A 21,622-nucleotide genomic window follows, 5' to 3' on the forward strand; every position below is an offset into this window, starting at 1 on the left:
GCTCAATTTGTCCATTACATTCTTACCAAAATAGGTTATTTGAACACAAATAAGATTTTAGTAAGTGCAGCGTGACATTTTTCTGAATGCGAAAATGTAATATTTTACATATTAGCGCAGGACATTTAGTAATCTGTTAGTCGTAATTATTAAGATGAATAGCAAAATCCAGTTGCTTATGAATAAATTAGCAGGCGTTCTACAATGACCTGGGTGAATGAAATCCGTCACAGATGTACTAATGTGTGTGTTTAGAGATTACAGGTCTGTTGTCTCAAGACATATGTGGTGTCTCTTAGCTGTTTAGCATGCAAGTAAATGAAGGATGACACTTCCTCAGTCTGCTGGTGTTTCGGGAAATCTCAAGGGGAGGGGCGAATTTCTTATTTCACCTCAGAGAGTAGAAAAAAATCGTTTTTTATCCACGCTTAGCTACAGCACTGATGTCCTTTCAAATTCGTTTTAATGACACAGAACGAAAAGCGCAATTTACACCAGTCACCTGTGTCCAAAAAAGCGGATTAGGAATATTTATATAGCGGTTCGCCGGTCCCCGGACTGCCAGCGCTATTCCCTTACGACAGGTTAAGTGTGTGACAGCAAAGCGGAAATTTATAATTAACACCGAAACCAGGCTGGAAGTCTGTCGAGGCGTGGCCTTTTCAAGGAAGGACTTGTTCCTGGCAAATTGTCCCCATTAATCTTCAGCTTAATTGATTGTGAAAAGTTTTAGGATGACATTTTAAAAAAAGCATGCTCGGCTGGTGATTGATCTGAAGAAAATGAACTAATAATGGATGCAAGGCAGTCATTAGTTGTTGAGCGCTGAGGCTAATTTTAGACAGCTTAAACCTTGTTTGATAGCGTTTAATAAAGAGGACGTGGGGGAAGAGCTGCTAACCGGCCTTCACCTGCAAACGGACGTTACGCATAAATACTCTCTTACATAGAGTCATCCTGATTCTTATTTTATAAGGCTTTGGTTTTTGTTGACTTTGTTTGAATGCTATGCCGGTGTTGATATTGGTGAAATCGGTGTTCATTCAGATTTGTTAATATTGGTTTCTCATTCATTTTGAAATATGAAATGTTTCCAGGTTTGTTGATAACATTGCAGTTTCATATCACTTCACTGTAATCTTTATGAACAGAGAGTGAGAATGAGAGTGTTTTATGCAAAATGTCTTGAGATAAACACATTGAGGAGACTTGTACATGTGGCAGGTTTGGTAGGAGAGGAATAATTGATGACAGACATATACTTTGTATATTATTTTCATAGTTCTGTATGTCAAATGCCTTGTCCATATAGAGGAGAGGTGCACTTAAAGGGATAGTTCACCCAAAAATGAAAATGCTGTCATCATTTACTCACCCTCATGTTGTTCCAAACCTGTATGATTTCCTTTCTTCTGCTGAACACAAAAGAAGATATTTTAAAGAAGGTTGGTAATTAAACAGTTGCTGGTCCCCATAGTATTTTTCTTTCCTACTATGGAAGTCAATGGGGTCCATCAGTCGTTTGGTTACCGACTTTCTTCAAAATATCTTCTTTTGTGTTCAGCAGAAGAAAGGAAATCATACAGGTTTGGAACAACATGAGGGTGAGTAAATGAGGACAGCATTTTCATTTTTGGGTGAACTATCCCTTTAACATGAAATCAAGATCAACCCCATTTACTTTTATAATTATTGTTCCTGGTTTTATGGTGAAGGATTCATCAATTTGCTTTTAAGGGTGTGTTCACAGTTGTAGTTTGGTTCTCTTAGTTCTTTTGGTCTGGACCAAAAAAGAAAATGATACATTTAGTCTTCATTCGATTAGCGTTCACACTAATCAATTTTTAAGAGCGATCCTAAAGATACTACCTGTGTTCTGGCTAAATGTGCTTATAAATACATATGATCTTGTGAAATCAACTTGTGAAAAGCTGGTATTCTTGAGCATTATGTCCTTTTTTGGGTCGCATTTTTAGTTTGTTTAGATGTCTTTGGTCTGTGTTGCGTTCATATTTCAGTCGAAACGCACCAGAGTTCGTTTGGAAGTGGGCCGTGACTTTTCAGGGTTCTCGGTCCGCTTGTTTGTTGAGCACCAGGGTTTTAATGGCAATGTTTACACTTATTCAAATGAATCAGGGTTCGGTTTAATGAAACCAAACATGCCAAGTGTGAACACACCCTAAATGAACTTTTCTTCTCTAAAGGTAGCTATGTATAAAGCAGCTTGAACACAAGCAAAATCTCCATTGGGAAATTTTTCAGCCTCACGCAAAACTCCCAATTGTGCAGATTTCTTTTAAAAATGTGTATTTTGCCCATGAAATTTCACAGAGTAACAGTGCTGCAACCAAGGTCTCAAAGTAGGGGAAAATAATATATTAACCAATGATATCATAAATTGATTTTCACAATCCAGTGAAAATCTGACATAATCAGCTATATTTATTAATATTTCACAATTCCTTATAGAAATCAATATTTCAGCAGCAGTCAACCATTATAATTAAACAAATATTAACAAATCAAGTTCCTCCTACATCATTTTTTACTGAATATTGTTTCATTGCATCACATGGTGAAAGTTAAATGTGTTGCAAATGTTGTATGTTGTTGTTTTATTGCTATTTAGCAAAATGAATGAAAATGATAAATGATGAAGCAAAACATTTAATGGTTCTTAAAAATGTATGACAGTTTTACAAGTATGTATAGTTAAAATTGGAATGTTTTGCTTTTTGCTCTGTGTGGTTTGCGTTTTTTGCTGTTATGTGACCCAGTGACCAGATTTCAGCACAGAAAACACTCTGAGCTTTTTTGTTTATGCACAAACAAGCTGAACACATTGAGCACCCAGTTTTGTCAAGCCAGATAATCAATTAGCTGCTTTAATATGCAGGTCTGTTTGAAGGAGCTGTTGTGACGCTCTGCTTTCCCACTGCTATTTAATGTCATGGCACAATAATATCAATATTGTCTTTTTCTGTCCCAGCTCACACACAAAAACAGCATATTTTTAGAAAAGACCCATTTCTGGCGGCAGGCGGCAGGTAAATATCACAACAGAGGATATTTACTTTTCAAGGTTTCTTGCAACAAAAGCTAGTTATTTTTGCTACTGTACCTTTAAGACTTTTTCCTGTCGTTTAACACCCTACTCGTCCTTCAGTAGCGTCTCTACTTGCCCCGAGGGTGTTACGGTCTCGGTGGTGTCGGCACAGGCTGTGTCGGCCCTGTGGGCCACAGAAATGACCGTTATGTCCACTCCCACAGTGCATTGTCATTTGCGTGGGCAGCGGGTCGGATTGATTCCGACAGCAGCGCTAGGTCATTAGCAGAGAGCTCAGAAGTCCTCTGTCAAAGCGCTCCACGCTTCCGCCCGGCTAAATAATAGCATTTATATCACACAGATCATGCTTAGCAAGAGATGAATTATAGATGCAGGGTTTCGTTTTTAAGGCAGATGAGAGCTTAGCTGCCTGTGAAGGGCAAAAGCAGTGTATGGTCATAGACACACTGCACAGAGAGTGAGACCGAACCTTTGTCCGTTCTTCTTAGGAGATAAGTCTGGTCAGTAAATTAGCTGTGAGCTAATGGAGCTGTAAGCCGCTAAATGTTTATGATTACGCTTGTTTTGGGAGCTGAACTTGACTGGCATCATCAGAGAGAGAATGTGTGTTATTATAATGTCCAAACACTCTTCTGTCCTGCAGAGTTTAGCTCCAACTTGCCTCAACACACCTGCCTGGAAGTCTCTAGTATGCCTAGTAAGACCTTGAATAGCTGGTTCAGGTGTGTTTAAAGGTGCGGTATGTAATATTGACTAGTGGTTAATAACTAATAGCTAGTGGTTGAAGTGGGTACTGCACTCCAAATTTAAAATATTAGAGAGCTTTCCCTCCTCAGACTTAACACTCATGCTGGTTGCCAGTTTAAGGACACGCAACAGGAATGAGCACAATTGACAATGAAAGGCGACGAACCTTGCACTGTAAGTTTTTTAGTTGATGTATCCACGTTTTAATATGCCTCTGGTTATAGAGCTTTTTAAATGGATGGATATGCTTTTTAGGTCGGGTATAATCTGCGATCTCTAACTTAGTTTGTTTGACCCAATACGCTCGTTTTGCAAATCTCGTCTCGTTCTCATGAACCCAATCTCGTGTTTCGTCTCGTCTCGTCACACCCCTACTATATACTGTCTAAAAATATTAATAATGGTAACAAATTATGCATCTTTTGAAAGGTCTAAGGGTTTAGTGCCAATCTACGGTCTCTGTTTTACATTATAGGTGCTGCAGCAACAGTAATATTGTAATTTGTGTCAGGAGTACAAATGACAACATGCAAAATCAAAACGGGACTTCATATCTTTGTTATGAAATCGCGATCGCGAGATGAATCCAATCCGTTGCGCTTGGGTAAAATGTCCATGACAAGCGTCCAGTGGAAAAAAAAAATTTCCACAAAAGTGTTAAATCTGTGAAATATTGATATATTATCGATTGTTTACATCAAATTCCGCCTGAACGATCTGCCCTCCATCATCATTCTTCAAAAGATTTGCCAATTTGAGCCCTGTTGTAAAACTTGAATTGGACAAAATCAGTGGTTTTCAACCAGGGGGCCTCAACAAACTTCCAAGGGGGTCTCAAGATGGCTTAAAAAAGTTAAAAATAAGACATAACAGCCATTCAAAGAAGTTAAAAGAACAGAAAACTAAGATATGACCCCTTCAACAGCTAGTCTTGGAAAATCTGATATGCTATATGAGAGAAAAGTGTGATTTCTAGACCTTTAACTATTGGACATGAATACATTTTATACGGTAGAAATTGAGTAAAGATATCTTTTAAAAAATCCTTATCCATAATCGTTATCCAACAAATAACTTATAAAGGTCATGGATCCTTTGAATATTGTTGTGGACAATAGGGGGCCTTGGCGTCGAAAAGGTTGAGAAGCAGGGGCCTAGAGGGAATCTGCTGACTTTCTGTGCTGATTTTGGTAGGAAATAGATTTAAACTAGTAGTACTATAGTCAAGTTGGCCAAAGTATTTAACAAACAAACACACAACAGGGTGGAGAACGTGCAGAACGTTGCGAATGGAGCTTTCTGCTGTTCTGTGGGCACAGATCGCTCTCTTTTGGACATCCGCCGTTTTTGCATTCATAATAGGGATGCGCCAGACAGCTTGTCAGAAAGTTTCTGATCTTCACTGAGCAAATTAACAGCGCTGTTGTTTATTGCTTATCTGTGGTTTTTGATGTGTTTTAGTGATAAAGGATGAAGAGCGTTCAGAGACACTGATCGACAGGGAGCCTTAATTACTGCCTGTGTGTGTGTGTGTGTGTGTGTGCACGCGCACCTGTGGTGAGCGCCGGGGTGACAGGACACCAAACGCCTCTTAATATGTCTCGCAGCTTCAAGTTCCAACACTCAATCTTTCATCAACTCCTTGTTTGCTTTCTTCTCTTTCGTTCTCTTGTTGTTTGTTTTGTAGCGTCGTCTTTGTTGTTTTTGGCTTGTTTGTGATAATAGGGCTTGGATTAAAAAAGAGACGAGGGAAAAAAAAAAAACCCAGACACTTTGAAAACCCTTCGATCTTCACACCGGAGGAAAGCGCAAAGACGGCGGCTTTAGAAATGACAGCTGTTTACATTTGCATAACATCAATGCGGAGCGAGGCGGTGTCTTTGAGCCCGTCTGTGTGCAGCTGTCACCGGCTGTAATCGCAGGTTGATTCGCGGTTCACAGGAATCGCCATCACGCTTCTCTGGCTCTTCGCTGAGATCAGGTAGAAGGTGGCAGAGAAAGAAAATAACACACAGGGGAGGGTGTTCTTCACCTCAAAGCGCCTCATGCTCGAGACGTACATGCAGATGGGTTTAGGGACGTCAAACCCCAGTCTGAGGGATGTCTGTCCATCTTACCTTTGCCGGGGACGTTCGTTCTAGAGCTTAAAGGGATGGTTAACTCTAAAATTAAAAATCTGTCATCGTTTACTCACCTTCATGTTGTCATTGAACAAAAAAAAAGAGATTAAATGGTAATTAGATGGTAAAGAATTGAGAGCTTGAGTGTAGTGGAAGATTTCAGCCTATTTTTATTCATAAGGGTTCAGAAGATTGATTGATTGATTGATTGATTGATTGATTGATTGATTGATTGATTGATTGATTGATTGATTGATTCGATTGATTGATTCGATTGATTGATTGATTCATGTTAATAGTAATGCTTCAGAAGTGTAGAGACCAATGGAATGTATTTTTAGTCTATTCCATTTATTAACCTGCAATTCAATCATTTATGTTTAATTTCCAAAGAAAAAAGAAAGAAGAAAAGTTACATATTTTATGAACATCATGATCTCAACAGTCCCATTCAACATGTGCTTTTGTTTTATGCGAAATAGCTGAAAAGTTCTTCACAATATCTGGTTTTGTGTTGTATGGGAGAAAGAATGTCATGATCATGAGTAAATGATAACTTCATTTTAGTGGGGAGTTTTCAAGCCGAGCTTTGTGTGTGTTTGTAAAGGAAGGATGGCGTTCTTTCAAATGCCTTTTTCTTTTAACATTATTATGCACAAAAAAAATTCTTAACAACCTCGCCATTATGCAGGAAATGGGGCCCATGAGCATATTTAACATATTTCAGGGCAGCGTCTAAATCACACAGATATTCCGGTGATAACTCTTTAATCTTTAATGTTGGGTAATAATCACCCTTGATTTAATATGTATGCCGTGTTATTTTATTTAAGAACATGTTTTTTTTTTTTTTTCTAAAATACTGTTTAGATGAAGACGGGAGAGAGTTTTCTGCTCTCTGAAAAATCCCATTGAACTGCAACTATTTAGGATTTGTTATATGATAGTAGATTGTTGTGTGTGGTTGCTAAGGTGTTCTGAGTGCTTTTTAACATGTGTGTTTGCAGTTTCTATGCGGTTTCTAGTTCTGAGTGGCAATGTACATCAGTAAATTGTGTACACGAATGTGGGCACTGGTAAGGACCCTGCTCGTTTTACACTGGGACACTAGCTGTGTTTCCACTGTCGGGCCAAAAGCGAGCATGCTAGTGCGTGCCAAGGCCAGTCGCGTTACCACTGTCACTTTCAGGTCTTAATCGGGCCTCGTCGGGGCTTCCTCAGGGCCAACAGCCAGGGTTTTTTGGTCTGCCGAATACCTTGGTCCAAAGCGGGCCAACTGGGGCTTGAGTAGTGGTAGTGGTCATGAACAAAGGTGGAGTATACCTGAGTCAGGAGGCGGTCAACACCACTGCTCATTCCCCATGTTACTATATCAGGCTACCAGCTAACTTCAACATTTAAGACATTTTAAACAATTTTCAGCTCAGAACTCACTTTCCATGTGAAATACCAACGCACTCTCATCCATGTATGACGCTTTTGACATTTCGTCTACATCCACCTCACATGGCACCCTTTAGCGTCAATATGAGACGCAGATAGCTTTGTTCGGTTATGGGTAGGTTTAGGTCTGGGGTAGGGTTAGGGTTAGACCGCTAGGAGGCGCCTTCTGGCCCATATCTATCTGCGTCTCATATTGACGCTAAAGGGTGCCATGTGCGTTGGATGTAGACGAAATGTCAAAAGCGTCAGTATATGACGCCTTGGGATGAGAACGGGCTGGAAATACCACTTTGATTCAGCATGATTGATGTGCACTTCTGACACAAATTAATAAATTACTGTCACTGTAACTTGTTTATTGTAAAACATTGGTCAAATATCGATGCTGAAATCTTAAGTCTTTAAGTAAAGGCCAAACATTCGCTTCTGTCATGCTCATTTTGCGATCTAGCTAGGTTTCAGTCAGCTGGTGAAACGGTCGGGTTGTGTGACGTCGTTCACACATACAGTATGGACGCGGGTTTTAGGGTTGCACTGCGGGGCTACTGGCCTGACAGTGGAAACACAGCTTGATTTTGGCCTTTTGGCCTCGACGGCACGTTATTAGCCCTGGCTCGCACTTGCCCGACAGTGGAAAAGCGGCGAATGATATTACAGTGCCCTCGTCGTAAAACCTCACTACTGGTATACAGTATATATGAAGAAGAGCAGAACTGATATTTTTCTTCTTGATTTTTTAAATGTTTTTTAAAATACATTATGATAAATACATTGATTGTTACATATACATGCAACATTTCAGCCGTAAATTGATTATAAATGTTAGCTAGATTTACTACCTGTCTAGCGATGTGTTTATGCTAAAATCTAATTCAATAACTTTTTTTTTTTTTCCTAAACATCTATCACGTGTCATGTGTATTGAGTTGGCTCGCACAATTTATGTTTTGCGCTTCAGAATTTCTGCCAAGGTAATATGGTGAGCATCAATGCTCCCTGGTTTTCAGTGCATTGTGGAAATTTTTAGGGAGCTAATGTTTTAATCTAGTTCTAGCTAGCGCACTCGAAAGTTTTTGAGACAACCCTTAAAATGGCCGACTCCCTGATCAGTGCCCTGACTACTGAACTAGGAAGCTGATTCAGACACACCCTATGATATTCTGGTTTCTAGATATATAATGTGAGTCTTTTTTTTTATTGTCCATCAGGTAAAAATGTTTAAGTCTAATCACTTTGAATATTAAAACCACACATTGCATGATTTTTAGTATCAAAGTTTAATATTTAGGGTTAAGGGGTTTGTTCAAATCCATAACTCTCAGTATGATCAGTACTTATAGTATTTTAACCTTATCAAGCGCTGGCAATTACATGCCAAACTCGCTGTATGCTTTGCTAAGCCAGGCACCAAGAGTTGATTTTTTTTTCCTGCTTTTTTTCTTTCTGTCTTTCTTTTTGCTGTTTCTGTTCTCTGTTGTCAACAGTTTTAGCTGATCTCCATCTCTATTAGTTCAGGTCTGTCTTGCATTCACAGTGCATAGATTTGTAAAAAAGCGAGGCAGACGTGTTTTATGTGATGTCCATCACAAAGCAGTTGGGATCACAGTGTGAGAGTGTCTGAGGTCAGTGCTTTCTGCTTTTAGCTCTTTTATTTACATCAGCTGTCGGAAGACCTCCATAGCTTTCCCCTTCGTTCACTAATTTGCTGTTGAAAGCAAACATGTCAGAGCCTCTCTTGTTGTGGTTCACTAGCTTGCATAACATAATGCGAACAGCATTTACATATCCATAAACACACAAACACACACACACGCACGGACCCAGCTCAATCTCGTCTTGTGTTGGATGGCTTCCTGACAGATCATCCATTCTACTGCCATCCAACACGACGGATGAGTTTTCACACTCTTCTGATCTAGTTTTCTCACTGTTTCTCACTGTGTTGTTGGTGTATTAGCCACATGCTGCTACCTGCACCCTCCTCAAGCACACGCTTTATTGCATGTCACCTCATTTGCTGGATGCTCTACAGTTTGGACAGAGGAGATCTGATATAGCGGTGAACTGTGACAGGATGACGGTTGTGTGTTTGGTGTGAGACTAAGGGCATTTTCGAACCTGGCTCGTTTGGACCATTTGTTTCCGAACCTGGTTCGTTATTTCGGTTAGTTTAGGCATATATATATATATGAACACCGCAATCGCGCTCGGATCCACACAAAAACAATCACTCTGAACGAGGTGGTCTCGGCCCATTTGAAAGCAGTTCGGTTGAGGTGAGAAAGCAATCCGACCCTACAGACCAACTCACTAAGCGCTATCATAATTCATAACTGGAAATGTTTTATATAAAAAGCAGAGGTGTCTGATTCTGAGTTTTTGTGATTGAAAACCAAAGATCTTAAAATTTTGTGTAATTGCTCTTCTCCATGCATTGCAAGAATTCTGTCCCGACGAAGCCTTGATTCCCGCTCTAACTACATTATAATTTATATATAACTGCTAAACAAAGACAGATTTAGTTCAAGTTGAGTGCATTTTTGTGTGACTCATAGTATATATACATTAGTGCTGTCAATCCATAAAAAAATGAACTTGATTAATAACACATTTTTCCTGTGATTAATTTGCAATTAAAACACTTACGGTTTTATATGTTTTTAATATATTTTAATATATTTTATAATGTAATAATTTCACAGTTAATCTCCAAATTAATGTAGAAACAACATAAAGACAGTATATTTGAAATACTTGTTTAATGACATATTTTTATGAATGAAGGCCAGTATCACTGAAACTAATACAGCTACTGATGTCTCAATGAAATAGATTTTTTCCATTATTATAGCCATTCAACATTACAGTGAATTGAAAGCTACATTTTTTAGGCTTCAAAAAATATTGCAACTTTTAATTTAAGTGAACTTCAAACAATCCTCATATAAACCCATAATAAATGTCATATTTACCTGTGCCCTTTCTACCTGTCTAACAGGTAGCAGTGTGGTCTCTTTTGTCTTGCCGCGCTTGAATGATATATATATATATATATATATATATATATATATATATATATATATACTGTACATATGTAATGGTTGTAGTTTGTCGTAAATAATTGTTACAGCAGTAATAAATTATAATACTTCAATTATAATTATAAATAAATTATAATACTTCATGTTACACATATAAATGGTTTAACACTCATGCTGACATGATTACGACTAAATTACACTTGTTTTATTTAAGCAGTTAGAACAAGAGGCCATTTTATTAATTACAGCTAAAGAGAATGTGTGCAAACCCCTTTAGCCATTACTATAATAACTTTAAGAAGTGAGCTCAGAAAAGGCTAGTTGGCCTCTGTATTTACCTTTGAGCTATATTGACCAATTAGCATCCATCCATCCATCCATCCATCCATCCATCCATCCATCCATCCATCCATCCATCCATCCATCCATCCATCCATCCATCCATCCATCCATCCATCCATCCATCCATCCATCCATCCATCCATCCATCCATCCATCCATCCATCCATCCATCCATCCCATGTTGCCACTTTAATTCTGTGTGCATATTTGTATATGTGTGTGTTTGAGTCTGTGCAGGTGAAAAATGGCAGTCAAACAGGAGCAGCTGCTGCCTGTGTGTGTGTGCAGGTGTGTATAACTGTAGGTGTGTGTGTGTGCAGGTGTGTTTGAGTTCTCCTGTCACTGGGTGGCAGGTGTTTTCTGGCCACAGGTAGAACGTGAGCACATGTGGCAGGTGGAACAGATAGTCTCAGTTAACGCAGAAACGGGTGACGACCGGACACGGTCCGCCCTCGACACCCTTGCAATGGGCGCACGAACCCACTCCGTCTCCCGAAGACTTTACGGTTGGACGGTAATGTCAAATACTGTGGTACAGAATGCCGTAACATGCCTATACATGCTAATGCGCTTTCAGAGCGCATGCTAATGTGCCAACGGTATAGTCTGCATTCGGCAGCCTTTTACTTTCAGCTCAGACTCTGTCAATAAAACCTGACCGGACGTCACCGAAGGATCTTGGAGGGGAGAGGGGAGAGGGGAGGGGGAAAGGTCAGTGGGCAGTGCAAAGAGGGGAATTTTGATTATCCGGCCTGGTTTCCTGGTTCATTAGCAGTGGGAATTTGGACAGGGAGAAGGTGGAGGGGGGGATAGATCCACCCTTATTACTTATGCAGTCAATAGCAAGGCTTGTCTGCATTCATAATTGTTTGATTTTATAGGCCAGTCTTTAAACAAACATTGTCTATGGTAATGCCCTGCCCTGATGGATGGGAGAGGTTTTGTCTGTGAATATCATTTGGATAATTAAAAATGACAGACCAAATCGCCCGCTGTCTTGACCCTCACTTTGTCTCCCGAGTGATGCCGGCGAGATGCTGATTGCTGTCAATCACAGGTCTGCGGAGGATTGGGGAACGCGGGCAGCCGTGAACCCTGACCCACACTGTTGATCTGAAATAGATAACAACCTTGAAATACCTGCAGAATTTCAACAGGCGCACGGCACCTTCCCCAAAAGAGCCACTTCCTCTGTCTATTTCTCTCAGTCTCCTCGGGTTGGATGTTCAGAACCGCTTCCGAACCCAACGTCTATATTCTCAGCAGTGTTTCAATATACAGATTGCTAACTTATAGTTGTCTTGCCATATCAAACTGGGATATAGAAGAATTTTTAACATTGACAAAATTACACACTTCACCAGTTGTAGGACCAATTACTCTCAAGTCCTAAAAGAATAATTTAAGGAAGCATTAAGGAACTGGAATTGCAGTGGAATTGGACTTTTTTTATGATCTCCATCCCTACTTCTTTCACACAGAGAAACAAATGAAGACATCAATCCTACAGTGTTTTAGGACACCATGCATTTCTTTTATTCTGCTTTTTCCTCTCATTTCCTCCTTCCTTTCACGTTTCAGCTCTCGAGTCGTTCCTGCGGTCTAGGGCGTACTTTTATATGATAATTTAAATACGCTGCCAGTTGTTTTCTCCTGCCAACGCGGTGTCTTTCCTCTCGCCGCTGTGGTGTGGGTGTTTAAGTAGTTTAATTAGAACAGAACAGAGGATGTTGTCTCTATTATCATTTACCAGCAAGCATCACTTTATGAGTTGGGTAACTGGATAATGTCACAGTATTCCAAATGTGAGAACCGTTTGTTTCGGTGTTTGGATAAATGTTTAACAGCATCTCAATTGCAAGCTAAATGTGAGTATTATATACATGCTTCAACTAAATTGCAGGCAAACGCACGTTTCAAATAGCAGTCCCATAGTATATTTTGGCTTGTTTTATTGTGCAACATTATTTTGAATTTTATATAAATATTGGAAGTTTGATGCTAAATGTACATTTTTAAATTTTAGACAAACCCTTTTAAAAAAGATTTTTATAGAATAGTATAGTGTATTTAATACATATTTTAAGTTTTATGTTTATATTTTTAATATTTGTCTTATAATAAAAAGCTTTGGATAGAAGTATCTCTGCTCCAACATTATTAACATATCTGTAATATGTAATGTTACTGTAACATACTGTATATTTATAATATTAAGATATATTGCATTAGATTAATGTTACAGTGTCTGGAGTGTAAGATATATTTGTCATCGAGGGAACGCTCTCTCAATATAGACGGCTCAGAGCCGAACACATTTAGTCCTTCGTTGCTTTTCAATTTTCCGAGTGCTGAACTACACCCCCCTCCCCTCCTCTCACCTCTCTCCAAATCCAGCCAGGCATTAGAAACAGTATTTCCCTCGGCAGAGATCCCCTCTCAGCATGCTATTCTCTGTCATGTTGCGGTAGCCAAGAAAAGTACTGGCGGTACCATGGTACAGTCAGAGTATCAAATGCTAACACCATGTTGATATATACCATGGTACTGAATAACTATATTTATTTAGCATAGTATTTACATGGTACTCTAAAGAATCTCATGCAACTCCCATGGTACATGTTTAGAAAAAATATAATTAAATATATTATTAAATTATTATTGAAAATAGTTGATTGATAAATTATATTTCACAAGTTATTCACAAGCAAAGAATACTATTATTACCATGGTACCATGTCAAAAGATACCAGTCTAATCTGATTCCCAAACGAATGATTCTAATGATTTAAAAATATATACCTTAACAAATAATTAATAATAATAAAAATAAACTTTTATTAGACCCTATTGGAATTGCTCTGTTTATTTGTATATTAATTTTCATACTTGAAATGCAGCTTTATAAGTGCTTCAAAAGGATAGAAACAAATATTAGCAGTACAATTTCACACAATATCAATATAAAATGCACAAAAGCAACTATAAAAGGTTCACAAGATAAAATATAGACATAAAACAAACTTTCACACAATATCAATATACTGGTAAGCAACTTTAAGAAGATATTTCTCTTATGAATTGCTTCTTTTTGCATTGAAACATGAATCATACAGCGCAACCAGTGTAGTACGATTCCCGAATGAATGAATCTTTTGATCCTGTTTTTAGTGATTCAAATCATACAGCTTACAACTAACTGTGACACATAAATGAGTTTACTCTGTGGTTCATATGACAGTGTGTATCCCCAAATACACATTATGCATTTTGTCAGTTGTATTGTACAAATGAATGAAATGTAACCAAATTTTAGGTGACCTAATTTTTTTATTCACCAAATAAATAGGTAAGGCCAATTTTTGTATTTCTTTTATACCACAAAAGACTGTGAAATGTCATTTAAAAAGTTATTCTAAACAACCTTTTGGATGAATGAAAAAGCGTCTAAATTACAGCTTGTAAGATGGGAATTGTCTGAGAGCCCCTACTTGTTCCACGTGACCGCTGTATCACCTGACTGCTGCAGATTCATTTAGGCATTGATAGTGGTGCCATTGAAACACATAATTCCCAGTCTGCAGACGCGAACAGCTCCGAATATATAACGTCACGCGTTGTCATCTTGAGGCTACAGTAATTACGACATGGCGTAAATGCAGTATTAGACAAGGGAAGCACATGACAAGATCACATGAGGGAAAGGAAATCACATGACAAACAGGAACTAAAAAATATGGCTGTGTCCAAAATAGGGTACCGATGTACGCTCAACGTCTAGAGAATACCCATAATACACTGTGAGAGTCGCGCGTCGAATGAATTCCTGCGTCTGACCAGAAGATGGCGCCGCGGCTGAATCATCCATCCATCCATTTTCCAAACCCGCTTGTCCAATGTGGCTTCAACGTATCATACAGGTATAAATGAATTTCTAATTGATTATTAGATTGTTTAATCACGGTTTATACATGATAGTTTTCATGGCAGAGTTCAAAATAAATCTTTTCGTACTGGAGCTGTCAGTTTGCTCAGTTTCAAATGATTATTAAACGTCAAGCAAAGACTATGCAGAAATGGCAGCCCTTCAAACGCACTCAGTGTCCGAATTCACCCACTCCTTTTCATTCACTCCTTCAAGTGAACTATATTAGTGGAGTAATGTAGGGAACAGTGAATGATGTTATAGGGGGCGATTTCAAACACAGCATATGACTATGAAAACAACAACAACAAAAAAATTTCAAATATGTATTGCTTTAAAGTACTAAATCGTTAATGACAATCATTAAGAGGAATCATTAAATTCCCATCTTTAGTACAGTCAGTGTGTTTATTATAATGGTAGTGTTGTAATTTTTGTTGTTTCACGTCTCTGTTTCAGTGCAGATACAACCTGAGAGCGACAAAACCAAACACTCCTGTTATAATCGACTGTAGATGCGCTGTTAGTGGAGACACGTCTGTCTGAACAGCGCGTCTGACTTTCTAATGACGGGGGGGGGGGGAGAAATGTAAACCTCCATCTCCAAATAGTGCGCGCAAATCCGACTGTGGAAATTAATCCTCTCAATTCTCTGTTCCTCATTGTGTCGCGCCAAAGGAATTTGATCCCATTGAATAATTTCATTATAACTTGTGAGCTTGTGGATTAATGGGAATCTTCACTGTAAAGACAAACAGGAGAGGGGAAGCTGTGGGTTTGCGCTCTTTCTTTCTCTTTTCCCGTTCTCTCCCATCACCTGCCGCACAGTCAAACCCGAGACACAATCAGTGTGCACAATGGCGTACTTGTAAACAAGATTAATGCCCATGTACTGTTTTAACAGCTTGTCAAGAGATCACATGAACACAAAGGCAGCAGGTTATTACACATCCGCTCTACATTATTAAGCTGATATGTACATTTATGATACACTAAACCCATGGCGTGAACTACTGTATAAGATGCTCAGACACTGTGATCCCTGTGCGGTTTCAGATCTAGATGTTTGTAGCATGTTGCTACATGTTTCAGTTTTCAATTGTTTCAGTTGAAAGGTTTTTTTCCCCTTAAAGGTGCAGCATGTAATATTGACAGCTAGTATGTACTGCAGTCCACATTTTAAATATTAGAGAGAGTTGTCCCTTCTCAACACTCACGCGGGTTGGTAGATTGAGGACACGCAACTGGACTGAGCGTATCATTTTTCCTGAATATCGGCAAACATATGGTATTTTTATGCTTTAGAACAGTCAAAAAAAATGTACACACCGCACATTTAAATCTCCCTTCCTGCAGTTTAATAATCCACAGTAAATACTCATTGATGTGGGATTAAAAAAAAGAAGAGACAGATACAATTAGTGAAGATTTCCCAACTAAAACAAATCATAAATATAAGACAGAAACTGGATGCTTAGTTGGTAAATGTATTAATTATCAAGCCTTTTATTAAAATGAGCATAAACTCATTAAACACACTTGATATTGCACGCCTCCTTCAGTGAGAGATTTGATGTATGTTATCATTTAAAAGTTTCAGTAAGATGTTTTTAATACCTAAAATGTAATACTTTATTCAGCAAGGATGCATTAATTGATCAAAAGTTACAGTAAAGACATTCATAATGTTATAAATGATTTATATTTCAAATAAATACTGTTTTTTAAACTTTCTATTAATGTAAGATTCCTGAATAATAATATAACATGGTTTCCACAAATTACTGTTTTTTTTTTAACATTGATGATAATAATAATTTCTTAAGCACCAAATCAGCATATAAGCTTATTGCCATCACAGGAATAAATTAAATTTTAAAATATATTAACATAGAAAAGATATTTAGAATTTTAGTAAATACTGTACTTTTACTTTAGTTTACTTTTAATAATACAAAAAAATGTACAGTATTTTTTGATCAAATAAATGAATCCTTGGTGAGCATAAAGGTCCTTGCACACTTAGTCTGAAATTTTCGCATGCGTTTTTTCGTATTTGTGAATATTCGTGATTCGGTGGCTCTAAATTGTCAAAACACCATTCAAAATGCTTGCTACGGATGCGAAAAACGCAGAAAATCGAACCTGATCTGAATTTTTTTTTTGACGGACGAAAGTTTCGGAGGCAGTGTGCAAGCGTGATTGACATAACGTGAGGTCGTATTTATTTTTTAACGTGCGAAAATTTCGGATGCGAATTTCAGACTCAGTGTGCAAGGGCCTTAAGACAATTCTTTCACAAAACATTAATTAAAAAAAAAGTTTATATTCCAAGATTTTGAATGGTAGTGTATTTATTTAGTTATTTTTTTGGCACAACTATGCACTATAAGTAATGCAGTCAGAGACATTGGCAATATTTGACCAAGAATGAATTGAGCAGATATAATGAATCCACATAAAAAACTAAGAGGAAAGTATCTGTGAGACTGGTAACAGAGAGGCAGGTTGGATGTGGCCTCCAGGCCTCATCCTGCAGTGCTGGGGTTTTTTAGCGTGCTGTTTTATAGCGCTCTGAGTTTGTCATCCAGAGACTGTAAAGTGCAAGTATCTCCGTCTCGTTAGAGCCGGAATGGGAGACTCCCGTCGGTTCGGAGTGTTGGAATGCTCTGCTTTAATTGCGTTTGATGGCGGCTCTGCAGAACAAACCAGTGGAAAGAGCTTTTATTGCCTTTCCACCGGGGTCCCGTCTCGTGTGCTGATCTTTAAACAGCGAGGCTTCATTTCAACCTGAGAATAACAAGCTGGGGTTTATATTATTGGTTAATGGGCTTTCGTTTGTAAGTTAAGACACTTCCAGTGAGAAGAATAGCTCTTCTGGATTTCTCCTTTTATGTTCCACAGAAGAAAGTCATACAGGTTTGGAATGACATGAGGTTGGAGTAAGTGAGTAAAAACAACAAGTTTCTTTTTTGGGTGAACTATTCCTTTAAAGTAAATGGCTTTTCCCACTCCATCTCCATCTCTCTCTCTCTCTCTCTCTCTGGGTTTGTCTTTTACTCGAGCTGGTAGTGAGCAGTCATGTAGTGACTCAGAGTTTCCCTGGGGCTTTATTTTATGATCTAATGGCAGTCTCTCTCTCTCTCTCTCTCTCTCTCTCTCTCTCTCTCTCTCTCTCTCTCTCTCTCTCTCTCTCTCTCTCTCTCTGGCTATGTCTATAATAAAGGGACGTATAATAACTCATGGTGTCAATTTTGACATTTCAAAGCATTTACAAAAACTCTGGTTTCTTGGACGTCATCTCTGCTGGTTAAGTAGATGTTGCTCAAAGGAAACACATTGTTTCTTAAGAGCAATGATTAATAGGCTTGACCACTGCTACTATACATGTTGAAGCCTATGTATCTCCATTGTTTTAGCAGTCAATATACAGTCTGGCGTCATTTTCTCCAAAAGCTACCTACATCTATCTATCTATCTATCTATCTATCTATCTATCTATCTATCTATCTATCTATCTATCTATCTATCTATCTATCTATCTATCTATCTATCTATCTATCTATCTATCTATCTATCTATCTATCTATCTATCTATCTATCTATCTATCTATCTATCTATTTTGATGGTCTTTGTTAGAAATCTACTGCTGTCGAATTAGATATTCATGATATCTCAATTAATATTACTAGTGAGGATTAAGGAAATATTCATCTTGGATTTGTGAGAATCACAACAATCACAACATTTTGTGTATACTTTTTGTGGCGACAAATAGAATCGCCAATTTAATGATTGCCCCCTCCCCCCCCCCCCCAAACAAGCTTCCTTAACACTCCGCCCATCTGCCATTGTTCAGATAAAAGACTTAAAAATCATTCCATTGATTAAGTCAGAATTTCATATGCACATGCATATTTCACCTGCATAGGAGGAGGTATTTTAAAGGTGAAGTGTGTAATTTCTGTTTAAAATGTTTGAAACTTCTATTTGGTCCCACTAGTGGCACAGACATAACATAGAATTTGCTGTTTTGAGGCTGATCAGTTTGAGGCTCTAGTCTAACCGTGCATTCGGCGCTGTTGTGGCCACTGAAACGTCTCTTGTTTTTCTTATGCAACAGCTGTAGTCTGTCTCTCTCTCTCTCTCTCTCTCTCTCTCTCCACCTGAGTGCTGGAATCAACTCTGTGTCGCAGACGTGCAGTCATTATTCACCCGGCGCCCGTCTGCATAAGCAACAGCACAAATCGCACGCCAAACACGCAAAGAGAGAGAAGGGATATAGTAAGTAAATATTCCATGCTGTTAGCCAAACATATGGTTTATTTGTTTGCCAGGGCGTTAGCGAATCACAAACTGAAGGCATTTCTCACAGGTCATAAAAAATGGATGACTGTTTCCAAGGGGAGTGTCCTCGATCGTCCCGAAACCGCTGGAGTGCCAGAGTTTCATTGACCTTCATTGGTGTGACTAAGGCATTATATGAAATCTAAAAAGGGCATCTGAGGCTGTCTAGGGTGGGTCTAGGGTAAAGCGGAGGAGTTTCCTGTCCTCTCCTTCAGCCTGTGTGTGTGTGTGTATGTGTGTGTGTAACCAAGCGCGGCCTCTGCGTCCCACCCATCCTCTCTCGCTCTGACAGCCACTAATAATAAGGCATGAAGACAGTCTGACAAAATGAAGACAAATGCTGCATGCTGCCCCGGAATCATAATCTCTGGCGGGTCTCAGTGAAAGAGACATCCTAACTGTACACGGATGTTCTTTATAACTCAGTCCTGTGACCTACACACACATAGTGCTGGTAGTAACTGATTACATGTAATCTGGATTACATAATTAGATTCCAAAAATGAAGTACTTGTAATTAGAGAATATTATGTTTTATAATGCTTGTAATCTGACTACAGTTTTTTGTTGATTACATGATTATGTTATTCTCACAATGGCAGTAAATTATTCTACTTCTTGTCTATCTTCTGAATTTCCCTCTCTAAAAAAGCTTACTGTTTGCTTATATGTGTTCAGAAGGCCTTCCAGGTTTGTGGAATCGAGGCTATCACTACAAACTGAGACCCACAGCATTTGATCTCTGGATTTACACAAATCATTTCACTTTTAACAAGTGTTTTCTCCACATTGCAATAGTGCCTATCTAATCAGATCCTGATGAACATGTATTATTATTTGAATTATCGCTCAGTGAGTCATTTAACCATGGCCTTCCACTGGAAGGCTTTTGTCTTTCAAACACATTAAAATGTACAAATTCACTTCATTTTAGATTTACAATGCAGGGATTCCCCAACTTTTTTGTAAACAATTGAGATATTGTAAAATCTTTTTAGTTAGTGCTTTTATTTTTAAATTATTTTATTTTAAATTTGTATTATTTATAGGGCTGTCAAACGATTAATCGCGATTAATCGCATCCAAAATAAAGGTTTGTGTTTACATAATATATGTGTGTGTATGGAGTATAATTATTTTCTATATATAAATACACACACATGCATATATATTTAAGAAAAATGTGTTATTTATATATAAAATATTTATATATAATATCAATTATATATAATATAAATATATATACACAGTATATATGCATGTGTGTGTATTTATATATAGAAAATAATTATACACCGTACACACACATATATTATGTAAACACAAACCTTTATTTTGGATGCGATTCATCGCGATTAATCGTTTGACAGCCCTAATTATTTAATTACTTAATAGCTTTTCATTAAACTCACAAACCATCATGAACCCCAGTCTGGGAAACCCTGACGTAATGTAATATTTAATAAAGAATGGAATATATTTTCTTTCTCTTTGTGTTATTTGTATATCAGTATGGTATAAGATTATCCTAATCAATGTTAAAAACGAGTTGGGCCAAAAGTAATCAAAAAGTAGTCCGATCATATTAGCTTCAGTGTGTAATGTAATGGATGACGTTACTAACAAAAAATGTGTTATTTAGAAACCGTAACCAACTACAATTTGTAACTAATCTCCCTAGCACTGCACATACAGCACAGGGATGTGCACCATTGAGATCTGAATCGAGAATAGCTTTTAATCATATATAAAACTCACAGTCACACACATTTAAGATGTATTATTTGATCCACTTAATTTATATAATAGTATAAATTATATGTTGTATGGACCAGGGTATTCCATTACTTGTGTTTTATTTCTTTCAATTGCAATTCAGCAAAATCTCAGTTGTGGCAAGTGCCACATGCACCAGCATATTTCTTCTGTGGAGGTCAAAGGAAGAGACATATGGGGGTTTGTTGGTCAAAAGTGTGTGTGTGTGTGTGTGTGTGTGTGTGCAGATGGGTATTGTTAAAGATTCATGACCAGAATAAAAGATCTGAGGTGAAGTTTTGGCTGCAGTATTGAGGCACTGAAGCCTGAGTGTTACAGGTGTGCTGTTCAGGTGCCATACCAGTGTTTACATCCAGCCTGTGGTCAAAAAATTGTACCTTGCCATAGTTTCCACCCACAAACACATTTTCTACTGTAAAACTGTTTATTAGCCACCACTGTAATACAATTTTTTTTTGAAAAAACCCAAAATATCAATTAAAATGGACTGCAATTGGCAATAAACTACAAATGTCAAACATATTAACACAAATATGTTATTATTATTAATCTATATGGAAAGCTTGGAAACTGTAGTGGTATTTTGACGGAAGCTATATGGTAAACATGGCACATTTTTGTAAAGAGTGCACACTTCAGACAGTGAAAAAGAGATGAAACCCTGTAACACGCTCATTGTAGACAGTGAAGTGTTATACCGATAACACAGCTGTGTGTTGATGACTTTCAGCTATTTTTGGAAGTTTAGGCATTTTATTTATAATACATCAGAGAAGGGAACGGAAGTGATTGGTAGAAGAGGTGGAAAGAGAT

General features: G+C 38.0%; 1 protein-coding gene across 5 annotated transcripts in view; it reads left to right on the forward strand.

Moving 5' to 3' along the window:
- npas3 (neuronal PAS domain protein 3) overlaps positions 1-21,622 on the forward strand; it is a 321,902-nt gene that overhangs the window by 154,682 nt on the left and 145,598 nt on the right. The window lies entirely within an intron of this gene.

Source organism: Squalius cephalus (genome assembly GCF_949319135.1).
Source record: "Squalius cephalus genome assembly, chromosome: 20".
NCBI classification, from domain to species: Eukaryota; Metazoa; Chordata; class Actinopteri; order Cypriniformes; family Leuciscidae; genus Squalius; species Squalius cephalus.